Here is a 7,151-nt window from a genome sequence, read left to right on the forward strand (position 1 = left end):
TAATGGATCACAAATAAAGTGTAATCTGCAAATTCACATACCAATTCTGCCATTATTAATATCAATATGATTAAGCAGTTCTTTATGACCATACCCAGGGGTGCACCACAACTCACTCAAACACATTAGCAACTCTACATTTTCAGGCATCATGTTGGTAGTTTGAAATTGACCACGATGGAAATATTCGCACCGTGAAAACTTTTGACGACTAAAAATCGAAACTTTTTTTCTTTTTTCTTCCTTTCTTTTCTTTTTTTTTTTTTTTTGCAAAACAGATTGTCAAACATTCACCATTTTCAGTTTTAAGTTCTCACTCCTTGAGACTGATAGAATGAAAATTTTGATTACATGCACATTGTAAGGAGATGAGAAGAAAGTTAAATATTTGAATTTACTGTGCTAAAAGGAATTTAGTATATATTTTGAAAACGGTTACAATGTTACAAATGAGTTCTAAATATTTCACATTCATGATCACAAGCACCCTTGGAGGAAGGCATTATTAATTAATTATTTTACAGGGAATCAAACACAAGTTCATAAAGGTTAAATAACCAAGGATTAGTCTTTTCTTCATTGAAAAATTATATATTCTTACAGTGCCCAATATAATTTTTTAATATATGTGTACATTTTGAAATGACTAAATCAACTTAATTAACATATCCATTACCTCACATGCCTAGATTTTTGTGGTGAAAACATTTAAAATCTATTTTTGACTACTAAGATTAATTGCCTCCCTATGTCAAAAATATACTTGAGGGATACTTTTTCCTACCTCATTCTTGGGAAAAAGGATAATTGAACAGAAGTTGATAACCAGTTCTCTATATTTTAACAATAAAAGTAATTCAATTTAAAAATAGAGTTTTGGGTTGTATTAGATTAAGCATAAAGAAAAATACTCTCAATGGTAAAAGGGTTTGCGAAATCCAGTTCACTCAATTTTTTTAGTACATAAGGCCTGACTTTACATATAAACCTCAAGAAATTTACATATAAACCTCAAGAAAAATTTGATTATTTTTTTATCTCCTTTTAAATCTAGTAATCTTGCGATATGGCTGGGTATTTTTAGAAAGAAACACATTTGATATGAGGAATTGAAGGAATACACTTGTCATGCATGATAAAATTTTATTAAGTTTCATTTTAGTTACAGGCAAGCCATTAAAAATAAGATATGGAAAACTAAACATTTCTACTCAATTTTTTTTTTTCTAATTTACTTTTTTTCCTTAGGGTGAAGTTTAGCTCAATAAATTATCTCTTGAGCATAATGGCATACGCTTCCACATTGCTGACATTTTTACATATAGTTTTGTGAATCTCCTTCTCGCTATCTTCAAAAAGTTGACAATTTACACACACCACACACACACACACAACACACAACTCTGACAATCCGCTTTTTTTTTTTTTTTTGAGACGGAGTCTGACTCTCACCCAGGTTGGAGTGCAGTGGCGCGATCTCGCCTCACTGCAAGCTCTGCCTCCCAGGTTCACGCCATTCTCCTGCCTCAGCCTCCCCAGCAGCTGGGACTACAGGTGCCCACCACCATGCCCGGCTAATTTTGCTTTTGTAGTTTTAGTAGAGATTGGGTTTCACCGTGTTAGCCAGGATAGTCTCGATCTCCTGATCTCGTGTTCCACCCACCTCTGCCTCCCAAAGTGCTGGGGTTACAGGAGTGAGCCACCGCACCCGGCCAACTCTAACAATCTTATTTGAAAGTTTGCACAGTCCAAGTGATATATTAGGTCAAACAAATAATTTTTTAAAGCTGTGGCTTATTAAACTTTAAAAGAAGTTTCAGAAACCTTAAGAGACTAAATGTGAGAGTTTTAAAAATTAAATGAATAAAAATTTCATATAGAAGGAAAACAGGTAGATAATATTCAAAATAAGCCAGATGCAAAATAACATCCTGCTTAAATGTTTTCAAAACTGTATTGCTTATTATAATTATCTGTAATTCTAGATGTGAAAAGAATTGAATAAAATTTTGTGTATGTGATATGTTTTTGCACACATGCAGGTGTATTCCCTAAAATAAACTGCAAATGAACTGTGAAGCTTTAGTACCAAGAAGTATTGGCTTTCAAGCAAGATTCAAATACTAATTATTTGTTAAATGAATAAAACATCTTCCATATGCCAGTTCAGGGCTAGGCATTGGGGAACTCCAATGTTTCTACCCGTATGGAACTTAGAGTACATTAGACTAAAAATGTTCTTTAATATCCATGTCTTCATTTATTTTTGAACAAAAATTTACTAGTAAATTAAGAATATATATTTGATTCATAGACCTAGGCTTGAAGATGTGCAAATAAATTCAAGCATTCCCATTGAAGGTGTTTGGAAAATAATGTGCAGTTTTCCACACAGATGATTACCTAGCAAAATATACACATGTAGATAGATAGATAGATAGATAGATAGATAGATAGATAGATAGATGATAGATAGATCAATTGATCTTAGAAAAAGGACAGGGCCAATTTTCAAAATGGAATATTATTAAAAAGTAGATATTTTTCTTTTAAGAGCCCAAACCCAAGCTTTCCAAAGGAATCACAGTATGTTCTGTGTGTCAACACTCAGTTGTCTTATTATAAAATACTTTATTGTCTTAACAATTTGGTTTATTAAATTTTATCTTCAGAATAGTCTTTATTCTAAGACACAATTATTAAATGTTATATAGTTTATGCCCCTTTTGTTTAAAAATTTTAAGCCTAAATACATTTTCTCTAACTTTAAGCTAAATAGTACTAAGAAGACAGCAGCAGCATTCAGCTTAGAGTGTTAGGTGAGATTTGGAGAGTTAGGCAATTTGGAATACATGATGCAATTTTGTTATATAAAAGTGACTCATTATTTCATCACTGAGTATGATTTCTGGAATTGTTATTTGGAAGTAAATGTGTGAGGTAAATACTCTTCAGAAAACATAAATCATTGCTCACCGTAGCTTGATCATCCTGAATAATAAATAAATGTAAGACTGATTTAAAGGTAATTGAAATACTACACTTTTTCTTCATTAGTAATGAAGATACATTAAAATATAGTCTAAAATATAAAAAATGAGTTATACAATTAATTAAGAAGTACCCAGGAGGAAACACACTATCAAGCATAAACCAATTCCTGTCCATAAAATTAATTTAGTATTAAGGAAACCAACATCTAGTGAACATGTGCTATGTGCTGGAACAGTGGGCTTAGAGAGAACATAGTAGTTCCTGACCTTAAGTTGCTTATGAAAGTGAAACAAATACAGCAAAAATGTCCCCTAGAATCCATTCTCTCCTTCATTTCAATAAAGAAATCCCCACAAATTTTTTACTGGACAAATTGCTGCCTTTGTTGAGGTTACTTTTCCTAGCCTTTCCGTAACTAAGTACTAGACAGGAGGATGAAGGCAGGTGAAGTGTGCAACTTAGAGCATGAAGCTATCTGCCTTGTCATTTCTCTTTCTTCCCTTCCCATAGGAGAGAATATCAACAAGGTAATGATCCAGCTTCAACCATGTAGAAAAGGACAACAGCTAGGTGACGCCAGAGCAAACAAGATGAAATCAACCTGGGTGCCTGAATGACTACAAGGGTTAGAGCTGCTCCACCAGCCTCCTCCACTCACTTCTAGGGTATTGCACAACAGAGAAAGAAACCTAAATCTTATTTGAATCATTATATTTTGAGAGCTCTTTGTTACCACAATTTAGCCAATCTCTGACACAATAAATAAGCACACAATTATTACTGTACCCTAGTTATTCCCTGAGAGTCTTGCTTGTCAATTAGTCTTCTCAATTTCTGTAAAAGGCCACTCCATTATTCCAATTCCAAGTTTAGGTCAAAAACTTGGGAGTCATCTTTCACTCCTCACTGTATCTCACATACCATTTCCAGTCCAATCCATTAGCAAATACTATTGCCAGAGCTTTCAAAACAGTTCCAAAATTTGACCATTTCTTACCACGTCCATTTTTTTGGATAATGACCTTAGTCCAAGTCATCATTATCTGCCTCTTTGACTATTTAATAGCTTTCTAGCTGATATGTGTGCTTGGTACCAGAGTTTATTCTCCATCGCTGGAAGAAAGTTCCTTATTAGCCACAACTTAGAGCATGTTGCTCTTTTGCTCAAATCCACCTGTGGATTCCCATCTTGATTTTTTTTTAAAATAATAAAAGTTCTTAGAATGGGCTACAATGCCATCAGACCTCAGTTATTTAATTGGTTTTGTTACCCAACTTCCCCATCCCCACCCCTGCAATGACTCACCCCACTCACGCCACACTGGTTTCCATACTGCTTGTTGCACATGCCAATCATAATCCTGACTCAGAGATTTGCACATTTATTCCCTCTGCATAAAATGCTCTTCTCCCCAGATATCAGTACTACCTATTGTCACCTCATTCATGTCTCTGCTCAATGCCCAACTTACAGAAGCCTTCTCTGAGCACCTTACATAACAATCCCTTCCCCATCCCGCATGTCACATTATCCCCTTGCCATGCTTTGGTTTTCATAGCTATTATTACCTACAGGTTATGTGTGTGTGTGTGTGTGTGTGTGTGTGTGTGTGTGTGTGTACCCACACATTTGTAAAAATAAATTGTGAGCTATCGATTGAGTGTTATAAAATTTAGCTATTTGGTCCCAATTCTCTTGCAGAGAAATGACCACAAGCCTAAAAACCATAAATAAATCATGGGAGTTTATTCCTTGTATTATATCAACATACTACAAATATTTGTTTATTTTTTAAGTTTTGTATTTTCCCCATTAGGATATAAGCACCATGTTAATAAAACTTTGTATTCTGTCTGGAATGATTTTTATGCAAAATAAGTATTTCATGAATGATTAAATTAGAGAAATGAAATGAACAAAACCCAATCTGACCAACGTGCTTATAGAGAGGAACACAGAGGATGTTAGGAATTTCACAGACAAGAGTCCAGCCCAGTGAGACGGTGTCAGAGCAGGCTTCTTAGAAGATCCAACTTCTACATCAACTCTGAAGAGCAGTAGTGCTTCAGTACATATATGCCAGGCAGAGGAAAATGTACAAGTCAAACGGACAAGAGAGCATTCGAGGAGGTTGAACGAGAGCTATGAAGTGGTGAGTGCAGAATCTAGTAGGGAAGGAGGGCAGATCAATGGGTAACAGCCACTCCCACGTACCAGACACAGGACTTAATGCTTGACATATGTTAAGTGACGAATGAGGAAGAAATGACTAAAAAGTTTAAAGAATTTCCTAAAGATTACTTAGCTGGTTATATGGCAGAATCAGAATTCAAGTTCATGTCTGCCAAGTTCCAAAATCTAGCTCTCTTCATTTCACTGTAGTCTTCCATCCTAAGGCATCTGAAGTTATACCATGGGAAGACATTGAAAAACATTGAGTAGGGGGTTGGACATGAACACATTTCTCCTTTTAAAAGATCTTGCTCATGGTCATGTAGAGAATGTAGAAAGTCAAGTAAACCTAGAGACAGGAAGACCTATAAGAATTGTTGGGAAAATTCAGGCAAGAAGTTATGAAGTCCTCAATTAAAGCAGTAGCACACAGGGACACATGATTTTGATAGGTTAATAGACTGAATAGGATTTGTGCAACAGATTTTTGAAATAACTCCTGGATTTCTAGTGTAGGAAAATGTTAGGGAGAAAAATAGGTGTCATCCACAAAGTTGGGGAATAAAGTAGGTAATGTACAGAGTGTTTTCAAACATTTCAATCTGGTCACATGGCCACTTAATGCATGGATATGGAATAAACTCCTAGGATTTATGCTTTTTAGCCTTGTGGTCATTTACAAGAAAATTGAACTACATGGCTAAAGTTTATAACATAAAACACACAGAGACAAGAGGCAGAAAGCTAGTTCAGAAGTCTAGTTATGTCAGGAAAAGTCTATACTTTGTAAGAAAAGGAAACAGCATGTACTGTTGCAGAAAATACCGAACTATATAATTTGCATAAAAAACAAACCCTAAAATTAATTACTCATAACAATATAACGCCATATGTGTTGGAATAAGCCTTTTATCTTCCAATGTTGCTTACCTCATAAGAGCTGTATTTTTAAGAGAAGAAACAAGAAAATTGTTTTTCCAAAAAAAAGAAGTTAAAAACAGCATTTTAAAAAAATTTAACTTATCTCAAGAAAATGCTAATGGTGCTGAAATATCAAAAACAAGCAAAGGTACTAGCAGATGTAAAAGCTCTTCGCAAAATGCATCACAAGAGAAATATGTAGACATTTCAAACATTTACTTAGCAAGAGAACTTTAAAAGAGACATCCAATCAGTAGCTCACAATGTAGGTTTACATATACACTGGGAGTACTACACTGGGACCACGTATACAATAATGTATTATCTTGTTTAATTAGAAAACATCAGGTATTAGAGAAGCTGTTGTACTGAGACTTCAAAAGATGAAATGTTATATCTTCTAAGACTATTTTAAGTGAAAAATAAGCACAGTATAAAATCATTTCCTCTCTACAAAATCCTAGTTGAATTCAAAGAATATCTGTTTTCCTTTATTCCTTTAGAACTGCAAGTCTAACTACAAAAAAAAATTTCAATGTTCTGCAACACTAACTCAGAATAAGCATTGGGGAATCCAATTCAGTTTCCAAATCTTGAACATCGGAAAGTATACAAACAGAAATCACAAAATATATCAAGGATACCTTTCATACTGTGACAAGGAATGTAATTAACAGAATAATAAGCACTACAGTGAAATTTACTTGCCTATTGTTGATCTGTATTTGCATTAGATTTAAATGTCAGCCTTTACAGAAATTTTTCTGCTTCTAATTTATCACGACTATTTAAGAGACATTTCTTTTGTAACATGGTCCTATATATGTGTGATGTGGAGGAGGAGCAACAATATCTGACATGTCGAACCTTAAACTAATCACATTTTACTTTCTGAAACAACCAACCACCTGGTCATATTAGCCCTCGAGTCATATGGCTTAAGGCAGTGGTTCTCAAACTTAGTCTCCAGACTTCTTTATGCTATTAAATATTAATGAAAACCTTAAGAAGCTTTTGATTATGTGTGTTACTTCTATGGATGCTTACTCTATTTGATATTAAA

This window comes from Trachypithecus francoisi, unplaced genomic scaffold, assembly GCF_009764315.1.
Source record: "Trachypithecus francoisi isolate TF-2019V2 unplaced genomic scaffold, Tfra_2.0 Contig00417, whole genome shotgun sequence".
NCBI classification, from domain to species: domain Eukaryota; kingdom Metazoa; phylum Chordata; class Mammalia; order Primates; family Cercopithecidae; genus Trachypithecus; species Trachypithecus francoisi.